Source organism: Mastigoproctus giganteus, chromosome 5 (assembly GCF_048544385.1).
Source record: "Mastigoproctus giganteus isolate SK-2022 chromosome 5, ASM4854438v1, whole genome shotgun sequence".
NCBI classification, from domain to species: domain Eukaryota; kingdom Metazoa; phylum Arthropoda; class Arachnida; order Uropygi; family Thelyphonidae; genus Mastigoproctus; species Mastigoproctus giganteus.
This window is the reverse complement of record NC_143579.1, coordinates 94,429,376-94,445,550: the sequence shown is the minus strand read 5'-3', so window position 1 is coordinate 94,445,550 and position 16,175 is coordinate 94,429,376. Positions and strand designations below refer to the sequence as shown.

Genomic DNA, 16,175 nt, shown 5'->3' with positions numbered 1-16,175 from the left:
TGATGAGCTGAACAAATATTTTGCAACTACATTCGCAATTGTGAAGAAGGTTTGAGAGATGTGGATACCAAAAATATACCTAATTATAATTAGGAGTTAAAAACAATTTTATAATTGAAAGGAAGCTGAAGGGGAAACTGTTGAAGCCAAAAATAAATACGGCACTTGAGGCTGATGGAATCTGTTATTATATTAAGAAGCAGCAAAAAAGAAAGATAAACAAACCTCTAGATTATTAGAGTATCCATTCAGGGGATGTTTCTTTACAGACTAGAAAGGTGTCGATGTCTCTCCTAAACAAAATCCTCATGGCATCTGGCTCTTTCTTGGACAAGATACCCAACAAGATGTAAATTTGAATCAGAAAAGATAGGCAATTGGATGAATGAGAAAAATTTGTTTTCAAGCAGAGAGTAATTGATTGCTGGAACAAACTTCCATCTGGTATTGTAGAAGAAGATAGTTTGAATAAATTTCAAGGATTAAAGAAATTATTTGATGAAAACACAGCATTATTCAATGAAAATATGATAAATTATTGGTTGATGCTGTATCAGCCTGTTTCCTTGCAACATATGAACTATTTCCTTCGGAAATAGTTCATATGATGCAAGGAAACAAGTATGAACAAGGAAAATAGTTCATATGATGTAAGGAAAGTATTTCCAAACTATTCGTTTATTACAAAGGGAATATGAACTGAGAAAAAAATAATTTTGACATCATTTACTTATAGTTCAGTAAAGTTTTTTAAATCATTGCACATGAACAGCTGCTGTACGTGCTGAAGTAATGCACAAGGGGTTTCAGAAAAGTAAGGTAACACTTTTTTTCTTAGTAATGGTGAAAGGAAATGAGATGAAACGCGGTGGACAGATAGACCCATTAATAACATTCAAAAAGACCTCCAGTGCAGTGTTGCGGTACTATCGTCTCACAGCAGATTCCAATTGAAAAATGGCGGCTACTCTGCAAGTGTGGTCCAAAACAGGTGTTCGTGAAATTATTTGCTTTTTGCAGGCAAAAGGGTCTTCACCAAGTGACATTCACCGTGAACTGGTTGCTATGTATGGCGAAAAGTTGATTTTTTTTTTTTTTTTTTTTTTTTTATGAGAACCCCAAACACGAGAGGTATTAGGACCTATAGTACTTAGTACCGTGCTTGGGTTGGAGGTTGAGAAGACGAAAGAAGATATTTGTTGATATTGGACTTGAACTTCTGTAGATTGTAATTTTCAGGAAATACGTATGAAGGAAGGTTGTTCCAGAAAACGGCAGTTGAATGAATAAATGAGGAAGATGAAAAGTTGGTTCTGTGGGTTTGAAGTTGGACAGTAAATGGATGTTGGCTGGTGGCAGCACGTGTTTGGACTGTTTTGAAAGAGAGAGAGCAGGAATTATAGAAGCCAATTCAGAAGAACAGTGCCCATGGAAGTATCTGTAGAAGAGGCATGCAGCAGAAACAGTGCGTCTATGAGAAAGCGAGTGGAGAGACTCTGTTAGAGATGAATCGTTAATTAACCTAACTGCCCTCTTCTGAATGGAATCAAGAAGCCTGAGAGAGGTTTTGGGGGCACCACCCCAGATGTGGGAACAATATTCCATGGCAGGGTGGATTTGCGATTTATACAGAGTGAGCAGCTGTTTGGAAGAAAAGTAACGCCGAGAGCGAAAGAGAAAACCAAGTTTTTTAGATGCAGAGGAGGCAATATTTGTAATGTGCTTGTGCCAAGAGAGATTAGAAGTCAGGGTAATCCCCAAAAGAGATATATCATTTTGCCTAGAAATCGGAGTGTCACTAAAGATAAGCATAGGAGCAGAAGAATCCTTTTTGCGAGATATAAGACAAGATTGAGTTTTAGAAGGGTTGAAATCAACTAAGTTGTCTTTGCCCCACTGGAGAATTACCTGAAGATCGGCATTTAAGGAATTGGCAGCAGATTTTCGAGAACTTGAAGCTGATTCAGCTGGACAAGGTTTCTCAAAATGGAAAGTTGAATGCAATGTGCTATCATCGGCAAAACTATGGATAGGATTTCCAGTCAATGGAAGAAGGTCATTGATATACAAGAGGAAAAGAGTGGGGGAAAAGAACTGAACCTTGGGGGACACCGGCATTAGTGGAGAAGTTAGAAGACAGAGAGCCATCTACCATCACCCTCAGTGAGCGATCAGAGAGAAAACTGGATAACCAATTACTAAAAATAGTTCGCAAACCATAAGATGGAAGCTTGTTTAGAAGACCTTTATGCCAAACACGATCAAAAGCCTTTGAGATGTCAAGAGCAACTACTTGTGTTTCACCGAACCTTTCCATTGAATTAGTCCATAAATGGGTAACATAAGCCAGAATATCACCAGTGGATCGACACTGACGGAATCCATACTGGCGATCGTTGATCAGATGGAAGGTTTCTAGGTAGTTTAAGAGTTGGCGGTTAATTGATTTCTCCATTACTTTAGAAAGAGTGGAAATAATTGCAATGGGAAGATAATTGGATGGGAGGGATTTGTCACCCTTTTTAGGAACTGGCTGGATATGAGCAAATTTCCAAGCAGAAGGAAAAACACCTTTGGAATAAGAAAGTGAAAAAAGGCAGCAAAGAATAGGAGTAAGTTCAGGAGCACAGGTTTTGAGAACAAGTGGAGAAATACCATCAGGACCTGGAGCTTTCTTAGCATCAAGATTCATCAAAATCCTTCTGATATCCTTTTGACGGAAGACCACAGGAGGCATTGAATGGAGCGTGTTAGGAATGGTGGGAGGTGTTTTACCAAGATCATTAATACACGAGCTGGAAGAAAAATGGGATGCTAGCAGGTCAGCTTTATCCTTGGCTGAAGTGACAACAGAACCATCTGGTTTGGACAGAGGTGGGAGCAGAGATGGGCAAAAGTTGCGGCCAATAGCTTTGGCAAGAGACCAGAATGCTCGGCTACCATTAGGGCAAGAAGCAAGTTTTCTACTCTTAGCCTGTTCAAACTCTAGTTTGGACTGATTAATAACTGCTTTACAATTGTTGCGAGCTTTGGTGTAGGCAGAAAATGAAACTGAAGAATTAGCAAGAAGCCAATTACGATATGCAACATTCTTCTCTTGGACAGCCTTAGCACATTTATTGGAAAACCAAGGTTTAGATAAAGGATGAGATTTTAAAGTGGAGTGTGGGATAAAGGATTCCATTCCTGCAAGAATAATTTCACTGACACGATCTGAGCAAACGTTGACATCAGAAGTTTTGAAACAGTAATCAGACCAAGGAAAAGAAGAAAAGAAGTCTCGCAGGTCATCCCATTTTGCATTCTTGTAATGCCAAACAATACAAGGTTGGGAATAGCCATGAGATAAAGGTTCCATTGGAAAAGAGACAATCACCAAGTTGTGATCTGAAGTGCCTAAAGGACCTCTCACTTCAACCTTGTACTTAGAAGGGTTGTTTGTGAGAAAAAGATCAAGTGTATTGGCTGTATGATTAGGATTGTCCGGTATTCTTGTAGGTAAATGAACAATCTGTGCTAGGTCATTAGTAATTGCAAAAGCCTCAGCATCTCGACCTGCTGGGTCGGTGTGACTAGAAAACGGAAGCCAGTTGGAGTTGTGAATGTTAAAATCACCAAGGAAAATTACCTCACTGTTAGGAAAGTTGGATTGGAGAAAGTCAAGTTGCAAAGAGAGGAAGTCAAAGAGCTCCAAGTGATTAGTGGAGTTGGGGGAACGGTAGAGACAACAGATGAATTTTACACAATGAAGTAGAGAGATTTTAAGCCAGAGAAGATCAAAGAGAGGAGATTCCAAATTGCTAAGTCTCTGACAGGGAATATCAGAACGGACATATGCACAAGTACCACCTTTGAGGCGAAAGGAATCATACAGCAAATAATTTGGACATCTGAGATGAGCAGTAGTTGAATCAACTGATAACTGAGATTCAGTCAGAAAAAGTACATGGGGTTTGGAAGACTGCAAGTGGAAATGGACATCGTTGAGATTGGAATTGAGACCACGTATATTTGTGAAATGAATTAGGAAGTCCTTGGGAGGTTTAGATCTTTTCGCAGATAAGCTTGCTCTATTATTTTGACAATTCATGGTGTATTCAATAGTAAGAAAAAGTGGGTGGGACATGCTGTATGAAGTAATGAAATGTTTGGATATGGCGTACACGTGGTAAGAATATACCCAGATCCTTGACATAACGTGGCCTCGACAATGCTCCCCGCATACACACTACTCGGACTCCCTCCAGTCACTATCTGGCAGAGTAGAGGTAGCAAGATTATACACTAGCTGATCCGGAAGCCTCCTAGAGAGTTACCAATAGGTTTGGTCCGGTGTACTATCTAGCGGCCGGCCTGCGAACACCGTTTTAGAGCTGTACCTTCGAAATGTAAGGAATATTGGATCTCGCCACGCCATTCATCATAACCTCAAAAATCATCAATCATACTGCATGATGGAAGAGATAGGGAAGGGTTGGCCGGAACTTAGCTCTAGAGACTAAACATGGGTTCCACCACTTCAAGCCTCCAATAAGCAAAGTGGTGGTATTTCACCGGTTGATGAGTCATCTTCCACCTAGTACTGCCTGGTAACATAGAGGGGCGGCGTTCCTCCATGTGGTGTGGGCGCCACACCTCGACCCCTGCTTACGTTGGTTCACACCTGGGTGGTCACCCACCATGTACTTGTGCATGAAGGTTATACCCAGGATTACTAACAGTCCCACCATCGTGAAGGTGCAAGCAGAGGATTTGGCTGTCATAGACCGTCCGGACTTCGCCGAAATTGGGTCCACTTGACTTGAGTGTCACCCGAATATCAGTTCCATCAGCGTTTTAGACTCCCAGGTAGCAAGAACAGCTTGTCTGGCATATCTGAGAGAATGTCTGAGACAACCTCAGACAAAGAAGCAAGTGTGTTTTTGGTGCAATGAATTTAAAGCGGGCTGTGTTGACATTGAAGATCGACATCGCGCCGGCAGTCATGGCCACATTGTTCTGGGATCGCCAAGGCGTTCTGTTGGTTGATTTCTTGCCAAAGGGAGGAACAATCAATGCACAGCTTTACTGTGCAACCTTGGAAAAACTGAAAGCCAGCATTCGACGCAAACAACCAGGACTCCTGACAAGCAGTGTGATTTTGCTGCACGACAAAGCAACTCCACACACCACTCGTGAGTGATTGCGCCGTAATCATTAGGAAACTCTGTCATATATCCCCCCCCCTACAGTCCAGACTTAGCGCCTTCAGACTTCCATTTGTTCGGCCCTCTGAAAAAACACCTTTCAGGAAAACATTTCACCACGGATGAGGAAGTTCATCAGGCGGTGCAATGTTGGCTACTGCGTGTGGGCACGGACTTCTTCAGTACTGGTATTGATAAACTGATCCATGTTGGGACAAGTGAATCAATAAAACTGGAGACTCTGTGGAGAAGTAGTGCATGTTCACTTATTTCTTGGTGTGTAATTTCAACTTCATATTATTAAACATCATTGAGAGAAAGAATGTGTTACCTTATTTTTCGGAAACCCCTCGTAGTAGTGAAGACTAGTTGCTGATATAAATAAAGAGATGGCTAAGTGGCAGGAGATAAGAGTGTGGTTATTAATGACCACTGCTCTTCATGAACTAATATTATGCGTAGAGTCCCTCAGAGTTCAGTGTTGGGCTCATTATCCTTTTCAATGATATCAATGTAGACAAAGTTTAATGTCTAGTGATATGAAGGCAGGAGGGATGACAGTGTAAGAAATCTCAACAAGACCTAGATAGACAAACAGGCAGATGGACTGAAAAACGGCAAACTGAAGTTTAACCTGGCAGTGGTGATGTCCACCCGTTTGTAGCAAAAAAGATGGCAACCGACACATGCCCAAAGCAATGCTTATTAAAGTAATTTTTAAAATAAGATTAAAACAGGAAAGTCTCTTCCAATCATTCTCTAGACCACTAAATTTATGAAATTACAAATTGTGGAGGCACATATATTTCTGTTTATTATGTATATAAATATCGTTAAAATATTTAAAAAACACATACACACATATATATATTTATCATACATAAATTTATAAATCCATACAGTAAGCACCGGTTATAGTGATCACATTTGCAAATTGAATTTCGATTCGAATAAACGGCAATTCTAATAAGCAAAAATCAACAAATATTATCCAGAGGCTATAAAAACAAAGATTTAAAGCAAAAATTTACACTTTATTACAAATTAAATGATACATGAAAATCTGAAGAATATTATCCACAGGTTAACAAAATAAAAATAAATTTATACTTACTTACATAGCAAAGTGTTATGTTTAATAAATATATCAAACATATCACTTTGTAATAAGATTATAATTTAAAATAGTCACTTATTTTAGATTGCTTTAAATTATCACTACAAAGTCTATTTATAGATTTTTTTAATATTGTATAGCAGTCTATGTTCCCGATCACTTTCACCAGCTTCTTCAAATGCTCTCCTCAGATGGCTACAGCTGCACTACCTGTTTATGATTTCTGGTTTTTTTTTTTTTTTTTTATTTGGAGTCTTGAAGTGTCCCAGTTAATCCAATTCCAGAAAATCGAGAGTCTGCCGTACTTTATTATTACCATATTTAATGTTGGTAATGTCTTACTGTGTGTTTAATTTATCAATTAAACTTTATTATACATATGTAGGTACAAGAAAATCACGTTATATATAGGTCAGCAGGTGTTCACTTATATCTGTGGTTTCAGCCATCCACGGTAGGTCTTGGAACGTATCCCCTGATGATTACTGTAGTCTTACTACAGTAATTATTTGTACTTTGTTACTTTGTTACTATTACTGAGTCTTACTGTATATACTTGGATTTCAGGAAAGCTTTTGATACTGTTGTACATGGAAGACTGCTGCACAAATTGGAGCAGTTAAGTGCAAGTTTTTGCAATGGATAAAGGGATGGTTGAGTGGAAGATGGCAGAGTGGTAATAAATGGACAAAACTCTAGGTGGACTAATGTTATTAGCAGAGTTCCCCAGAGTTCAATAATTGGCCCATTGTTGTTTTGTGTATTTATTATTATTATTAGCCATATGGTACAAGGAAGCCTGAGGCTTATGCTGCACCAGCCAAAAAAAAAAAAAAAAAATTTCCCGAGTTACCCCCTGAGAAAGAAAGAAGAGAGAGGAGGAGAGAGAGAGAAAGGGAGAGAGAAGTACAAAGGAATCACCAAAAAAGAGAAGAATGATGATATCAAGCTCAGGACCCTGGGTTTGCCAAGCCCATACTCACCAGATGTGAGCCCCCGGGGTTCAATGATATCGATGAAGGTATCAGGCTTAATGTCCAAGTTTGCAGATGATACAAAGGTTGACACGGCCTCCGTAGCCGAGTGGTCATGAGCAGGAGTGCAGTAACACACACTCCTTTGAGTAGACTGGGGTTCAAGCACCTGACTTCTGAATACGGTCGATCCGCCAACCCGCACTGGACCAGCGTGGCAGATTATGGTCCATTTCCTTCAGCAAGAATTGTTGAGGAGGCTTCCATCCTGCAGTGGGTTGATAATGGCTGCACTACCTTTTTACAAAGGTTGACAGGATTGCTGATGTATGTTTTAAAGATAGTATGTTACTGCAACATTATCTAGAAAAGTTAGGCAGATGGGCTAAGAAGTGGCAACTGAAGTTCAACATTGACAAATGCAAAGTACTCCATATGGGTAGCAGTAACCCAAGAGAAACGTACCAACTGTGTGGTACTACACTCAGGGAGGTGGAGAATGAAAAATACCGGGAGTAATTGTGGTCAGATATTCGTGAATTCAATGATATATAGGAATTTTGCTAGCAGAGACAAGGAGGTGACTATCCCTTTATATAAGGCAATGGTTAGGCCACACCTTGAGTATTGTATACAGGTCTGGAGGCCTCATTTTAGGAAGGACGTTGAGTTGCTAGAACGAGTACAAAGAAGGTCAACAAGGTTGGTGAGAGGTGCGCTTACGAAGAAAGGCTAAAGTTCTGCAAGCTGCGGCATCTGGAGACTAGGCACCTGTGAGGTGATATGATCGAGGTGTATAAGGCTTTGAATGGTTTGAGCAGGCTTAATGCTGACGGGATATTTCCGCTTGCTGAGATTAACAAACAGAGGGCATATATTCAAACTGAGGAAAGACAGTTCCAGAATAGATGTGTGGAAGTTTGCCTTTAGCCAGCTGATTGCTGGAACAGACTTCCAACTGATGTGGAAGTTGATAGCTTAAATAAATTTGAGGCTGAACTAGACAAACATTTGGAGTGACCGGATGGGTGAAATGGGAAGGGTTTTTTTTTTTTTTTTTTTGGCTGATGCTCTATAAGCTTGCTTTCGTGCATCATGTGCCTCAACTAATGCTAATATCCTTTATCATTTAAAGGATATTAATATACAGTAAACCCCCGCTATTCGCGGGGGTTACGTTCCTGAGAAATGCCGCGAATACCGAAAACGCAAATACTGAGTTATGGCTCCCACAGTAATAAAGGGGTTCCGTTCCAAAGTATGAAATATATAAGAAAAACTAGTCTAAAATTTTGTCTATGTATGTATTATATGTACCTTCATAATATGACTATGTACATAGACAGTACATAGTGAAATACAAGCATAAGGCATCGAATGAAAATAAGAAACAGTTTAATATTAAATATAATGTCTGTAATATTAAATATAATGTCTGCCTGGTCTGTACTTGTTAACAGGAGAGACTGCTTCTACAGGGATGGGATACACTTAAATAGAAAGGGTGCAAGAATATTTGCTGATGCTATCAAGGCAGTGTTAGGAGGGTCGGAAAACTGCTAGATTGGGGGGATACAAGGACTAATAGATTAACAGTAGCCACTGGCAGAGGAGAAAGTGATTCTTGCACTGCTTCTATTGGAATGAGCAACAGCCTGGAAAATAAGATGCAGGATATTTCAGAGACTGCTGGGAATCATTGGGGTACAAGTAAACACATGGGTTGTGTTAGGGTGGCTAAGAGGAAGAGCAGGTGCATGTATACTTGCGTGTACACCAATGCTAGGAGTCTAGTAAATAAATTTGATGAATTTGAGGTATTGCTCAAAACATCAAAGGCAGATATTGTTGGGATTTCAGAGACGTGGTGTCACACAGATATAAAGAATGCAGAACTGGAATTTGGGGAGTACAATGTCTACAGAAAGGATAGACAGGATAGGAAGGGAGGAGGGGTTATGCTATTAGTTAAGAAACACATAAAATCCTATGAAGTGAAGCCAGTCGACATCGCTGGACAGTGCAGTGTCAAGTCAGTATGGTGTGACATAAGCATTGGGAGATCAAAATTGAGAGTAGGAGTGTGCTATAGGCCTAATAACTCTGATGAGTATAATAAGAAACTGTACAGAGAAATAGAGTGGGCCAGTAAATCAGAGAGTCTTATTATGGGGGATTTTAATTTCCCAGATATTGACTGGAATTTGGGGGCTGGTCACTCACACACTAGCAAGGCTTTTGTGGATTTATTGGATGATTGTTTTCTACATCAGCATGTTCGGGAAGCAACTAGAGGGAGTAATACTCTTGATTTGATTATCAGTAGTGATTCTTCATGCATTAAGAATCTGCAGATAAAGGAACCACTAGGTGGCAGTGATCACAGTGTTCTGAAGTGGGATTTACTCAAAGAGGTAACTACCATTAGGGGTAAAGGGAAGGGGTATTGCTTTCGTAAAGGCGACTACGATGGACTGAGACAGTATTTAAATTCTATACAGTGGGATCAACTGATGATGTTACCAACAGCAAATTCAAAATGGCAAGCATTCAAAGAACTTGTCTTGGAAGCCACTAGGCTTTACATACCAACTAAGAAATATTGTTCAAGGTTTAGGGATAAATGGATGTCAGATGGACTAATGAGGCATATGACAGAGAAGAAAAATGCATGGGATACATACAAATTAACACGTGACACAGAAGCCTATGATAGATGCAAGTTGATCTGTTACCTCCTTTGTAACCAAGTTACAAAGGAGGTTAGGCAGGCGAAGGCAGATTACGAGAAATCCTTGGCAAGGGATGCAAAGAAAAACAGCAAAGAGTTCTTTACTTATGTAAACTCTACAAGGAAGGGGATGACTCAGATTGGTCCACCTGATATCGATGGGTCAACTGTTGATGATCCTGCTCAGGTAGCTAACAAACTAAATGAATATTTTGCATCGACATTCACACATGAGGAGTTATTCAGCAAGGGGAATGCCAGAGGTGTATTCAACTCTGGCAGTAAGCTAGAGAATCTTGTAATAACTGAGAGTAAAGTGGAGGAGAAATTGTTGAAGATAAACACAAGAAAGGCACCTGGGGTGGATGGAATCTATCCAGTTATATTAAAGGAGGCAGCAAAGGAAGTAAGCAAACCCTTAGCCATAATTATGAGAGCTTCCTTGGACTCAGGGGAGGTACCCATGGACTGGAGATGTGCAAATGTGACCCCAATTCACAAAGGAGGATCAAAGGCTGACACAAGTAATTATAGACCTGTGAGTTTAACTTCTGTTCCCGGAAAATTAATGGAGGCACTGGTTAAAGAAGCACTGCAGGATCATCTAGACAAGACTTCAGTTATAGCTCAGACACAGCATGGTTTTGTTAAGGGGAAGTCTTGCCTGACCAATTTGATTGGATACTATGATGCAGTCACAAAAGAACTGGATGCAGGGAATAATTTTGATATTATATACTTGGATCTTAGAAAGGCTTTTGATACTGTTGCACATGGAAGACTGCTGCACAAATTGGAGCAGTGTGGCATTGGAGGCAAATTGCTGCTATGGATAAAGGGGTGGTTGAGGGTGAGAAGACAGAGAGTGGTAATCAATGGACACTGCTCATCATGGACTAATGTTATTAGTGGAGTCCCTCAGGGTTCAGTATTGGGTCCTTTATTGTTTTCTGTATTTATAAATGATATTGATGATGGTATATCAAGCTTAATGTCCAAGTTTGCAGACGATACAAAGGTTGGCAGAGTTGTCAAGGAGACTACTGACACTATGCTGCTGCAACAGGATCTGGAAAGGTTGGGCAGATGGGCTGAGAGGTGGCAAATGAAATTTAACATTGACAAATGTAAAGTACTACATATGGGAAACAGCAACCCCAGAGCAATGTATCAACTCTGTAGTACTACACTGACAGTGGTAGAGAATGAAAGGGACCTGGGGGTGGTTGTGGAGGCAGATATGAAGTTCTCTGAGCAGTGCAGACGGGCTGCAAGAGTAGCTCATGGTGTATTGTCAATGATATATATAGGAATTTTTCTAGCAGGGATAAGGAGGTGATTATTCCCTTGTATAAGGCAATGGTCAGGCCACACCTAGAGTACTGTATACAGGCCTGGAGGCATCATTTCAAGAAGGATGTAGAGCTGCTGGAACGAGTACAGAGAAGGGCAACAAGATTAGTGAATGGAACAAAGGGGTGCTCTTATGAAGAAAGGCTTAAGTTTTGCGAATTACAGTGTCTGTAGACTAGGCACCGGTGAGGTGATCTGATAGAGGTGTACAAAGCCTTGAATGGTTTGAGCATGCTCAATGCTGATGGGATTCTTCCTCTTGCTCAGAATAATCACCTGAGAGGGCATAAATTCAAATTGAGGAAAGACAGATGTAGGATAGATGTGCGGAAATTTGCCTTTAGCCAGCGGGTGGTTGGTAGGTGGAACAGACTTCCATTCCTTGTCGTGGAAGTTGATAGCCTAAATAAGTTTAAGGCTCGGCTGGACAGGTATTTCGAACGAACAAAGGGGTGAAGTGGAAGTGGTTATTTTTTATTTATTTATTTTACTTTAATTTTTTTTGGCTGATGCTATATAAGCTTGCTTTCTTGCATCAAATGCCTCTACTCATGCTAATGCTAATAATATTTATTAGAAATTTCAAACAAATCTTTCAAACCAGCGCCTTTGCTAGCAAAAAAAACTTATCCCGCCAGTGCTATCACCAGTGTCGCTAAAGTATTTTGCCTTTTCACGAATGATGAGTGAACTTAACGGAATTTTATTTTGAGTTCGGTCTTCTATCCACAAATTTAAAGCTTTTTTCCATTTTTTCTAATTTAACTTCACGAGTTACAGAGCAAATTTTTGAAGCAATTAGCGCGTTTTCACGGACACTATGGCGATTTTTTCTTCCGATATCTTGATTGATCGTACCGTTGACTCATTGATTTTATAATGTTTTGCCACTGAGGAGACGCTTTCACCATTAGAAATTTTATCTAATAACTCAATTTTATTCGCTCATGTCATCACCTTTGATCTTTTCACATTTCCCTTGTTATTCGTAGCCATATTTTTGTACGGGTTAGAAAGAACTTGTCCAAATAAAGTCACTTTCTTCCGTTAACGCACTCGAAAAAGTCTGTTTTACACTGCAAAACGTTAGATTTATCACTTTTGTACGCATATCAATTTATAAATTGATAAATTTATTCAATTTATAAGCATATAAATTAAAAGCAAACGACGAAACCTTCCATGACAAGCGCATAACACATACTGAACAAGGATTAGCGAGAAACATCTACGATCGCGATTTTGTCACCCCTCTCCCCCCCACCCACTGAGTGCTGTTTTGACCGGGAAAGATAATTTTAGCCACGCCCATGTTTTTTTATGGCGGAAAATGTTCACGGCGCTTTAAAATTCACATTTTTTTTGGTTTTATTTTATGTTAAATCAGCGACCGCGAATACAGATACCGCGAATAGCGGGGGTTTACTGTACTTATCTCCACATAGACTTTGGCCCAATGGAGCCAAAACAATATTGAATCTGCTATACCTAAGATCAATATTTTCAAAAGTCCTTTGGCTTATTTAGATAAATTTTCTGTTTATACTAAAATATGACCACATGGTAAGAGCTCACATGACAGAATACGAAAAACAGCACCATATTTAGCAGTCATGTTGGCTTGAACCAGTTACTAAAAGAGTGTACTAGAATCACTGATAGTTTTGTTACATGTTGAACAAAGTCTGTTACCGAAATCTTATGACTCAAATGTTTTTTTTTTTTTTTACAATTTAACAATGGAAGGAGAAATAAATGTTCCCTGCAGAGTTTAATGACTTTGGACACCAGGAACAATGTTTATTATTGTCCAAATCAGTCAGTTTTTTTCTGCTTTTTTTCTACATATTAAATTCTAGAAATCTTTCATTTAAATATTTTTCTGAATTAACAACAGCTCTGTCCTGGCCATACTAAAAACAAATCTTCCCACAAAAAAAAATCAAGTAATTCACTTTTTTGGGGAAATATGACAGTAACAGAGACTTATTTATACAGATAAAATCATTTCATTTTATCTGTATGATTTGTTTATATTGGTATTGCTTACTATGGAATTCACACAGAGGGAATTATAAGTGTTGTCTAAATAATTGTTTTTTTTATTGATTAGTAGCTATCACTGCCTGTTGTACCAAGTGTACAGAATGACTTTCATTTATACTGTTTCTTCAATCCTATCTTCACATTTGTTCTGTTTTCATAGTTACCAATAAAAAAAGGTGTTCAAATACTAACATAGACAATGGCTTTCGAATATTTTTTTTGGTCATATGGGCAAAAAATTATAAATTTCCATTTATATTAAATATAGCCCCAAATTGCAAGAGGTGTTCACAACTTTATTTAATTGCTTTGTTGCAGTATAATGTAGTGTGCATGCATGAACTATGACTTATATACAGGCTTATGTTGTGACTTATATACAGGCACAGCAATAGGTCAAGCACAGTGCTATCTTAACCAAAGGACTAAATTAACTATGGCTTAGGAGCACCCTCCTTGTCTTGTGTTTTTATATTTCCCATTCTATACTCTGCTGTTTATTCATAACAATAATGTTCAAAGTACGCAATTCCACAAATACTAGGTATAAGTTATTCCGACAAGTAATTCCTCTTTAACTGAATGCAAAATTTCTGTATATCTATTCTGCAACCATACTTTTTTAATTTAAATTTATGTACCCTTGTGCGAGAAACAGTAAGGATGCCACCAGCTTACTTAACGTTTTTCCGACGTGACAATAGCTTTGTCCTGGTCATGCAAAAAAAAAAGAAAGAAAAGAAAAAAAAGCTTACCCACAACAAAAACGCAGGTAATTCGGTTTTTTGTACGAAATATAAAACATATGTTGACTTTTAAAATAAATATTTAGTAGTATTACTCACTAAAAATGTGCACTCTACCGGCTATTGGGAGGGCGCATCGTGTTATTAGCCGAGGGCGTCCAAATATTAAGATGACCCTGGTAATACATTTTTTGTCACAGTACACCCTGACTTCAATCGAAGCAGATATTCTAAAATTAAGTTGTTCCACGCTAACAATATTAAATCGTAACACAAAATGCAAATATAAACATCTTGTAATTAAATAAATAAAATTTTTATTAGCGAACTTATGGAGACTTTCTGATGCACTCTACGTAACCAAAAAATAATAGCTGTCAAAGACCACTATTACAAATGCGAATTTGAAAGGATTCTGAGATATATAAATGTACTGAGTAGAAATACTCTATGTATAAATCTTTACCTTCTTTTAATAATTTTAAGTTTAAACTATATATTATATTTCATAATTTTGAAATGAGACGCACTGTCGTCTCTAGTTTGAGGACTGTTAAAGATATAATTTAGTGTCAGTAATTAAAACGATGACATGCGAACAAAAAACAAAATTGATCCACAAAATTACCTATCTATATCTATAACAATATTAAGGAATATACACTCATACATACTAAAATCTTGCACAAAAATACACAAACAATAAAACATCCAAACTACTTCACAAAATGATAACAATAAACACGCATGCGCCATTGACACAAGCGTCACCTGCCATTCTCATAATCTTACCTATCAAAGAATAACTGAACTGTATACAAAGATTCCAAGACATTTTCGTCATACGTGCTGCCCTCGTGGGTAGCACAGTTGGTAGAATCGCGCCCTCCCCACACCAGGTGGAAAAAGACCTGAGTTCAAGTCCCGTCCATGAGGTGAGGAATTTCAATGGCGCTTTTTCACAACATGGCTGAGTTGGTCGGTCTCAGGCGAGGGTAGTATGTTTTTTTTACTCTCGGAAACTTGGGTTTTTCATCCAATAAACAGAAAAACGCCCACAGAACGCACGCAATCTGGCCTTAGTCGCTGATGATCCTAAAACGCTACTACATCAGCGTGATACGTGTTACGGATAGGTCTGCGAAAAAAGGTCGTATTTACGGCTAGACAAATAAAACAAATATCTAAGACCCGAAATTTGGCAGGGTAAATGAGAACTCCTAACACAGGTCAAAGACAGATCTAGTCGGTTGAGAGGGTAACGAGGATAATTTCCCATTTATAAGCTTAGTTTTAGAATTATAGTGGAGGAGAAGCTAGGCGGAGAATGACAGGCAGTTTAAGGTTGTCCGCATAAAACCCCATTCTCCCCCTCTCTCTCTCTGTCTCTTTCTTTTACTTCGTATAATTTTCATCTAAATAATTTTATTGTCAGTGACTTTATTAACAGAAAGAGGAAATATATTATGTAAAAAGGATAAGTAAAATAAGACCACGGTATGTCAACGAGGAACAAAGGTTCATGACGTTGTGTGAGAAGCTGTCACCTTTTAAAGATATAAAAAAAAAGACATGTGTATGTTGCTGCTAATGATATTATGACTTTTTTTTTTTTTTTTTTTTTTTTTATGAAAACCCCAAACATGAAAGGTATCAAAACCTATAGTACTTAGTACCATGCATGGGTTGAAGGAGAAGTATGGGGGGAGGGGGATGCCGGAAACTTTGCTCTAGAGACTAAACATGGGTTTCACCACTTCAAGCCTCCAATAAGCAAAGTGGTGGTATTTCACCTGTTGATGAAAGTCATCTACCACCTAAGATATGAGGATTTACTCAACAAGTACAAGGCAATGTTGAGGAAAAGTCGAGAGCTAGGATTAAATTTAAGAATTGTCTGCAATTTTACCCATGCACAAAAGGAGGAAGTTTATAATTTGGTTTAGTATGTGCTATTGTAGAAATTGTTGCAAGAAAGCAGGCTTATAAAGCATCAGCCAAAAAAATAATAATAATAATTCC

The 16,175-nt window shown here is 38.6% G+C and overlaps 1 protein-coding gene across 1 annotated transcript in view; it reads right to left on the bottom strand.

Moving 5' to 3' along the window:
* Positions 1-14,871, bottom strand: part of LOC150085573 (DDB1- and CUL4-associated factor 10 homolog) — a 209,703-nt gene extending 194,832 nt beyond the window's left edge. The window contains exon 1 of the mRNA XM_090373353.1: positions 14,828-14,871. The gene's annotated coding sequence lies outside the window, so the exon portion shown is untranslated. The remainder of the gene's footprint in view (positions 1-14,827) is intronic.
* Between the last annotated feature and the right edge of the window lie 1,304 nt (positions 14,872-16,175).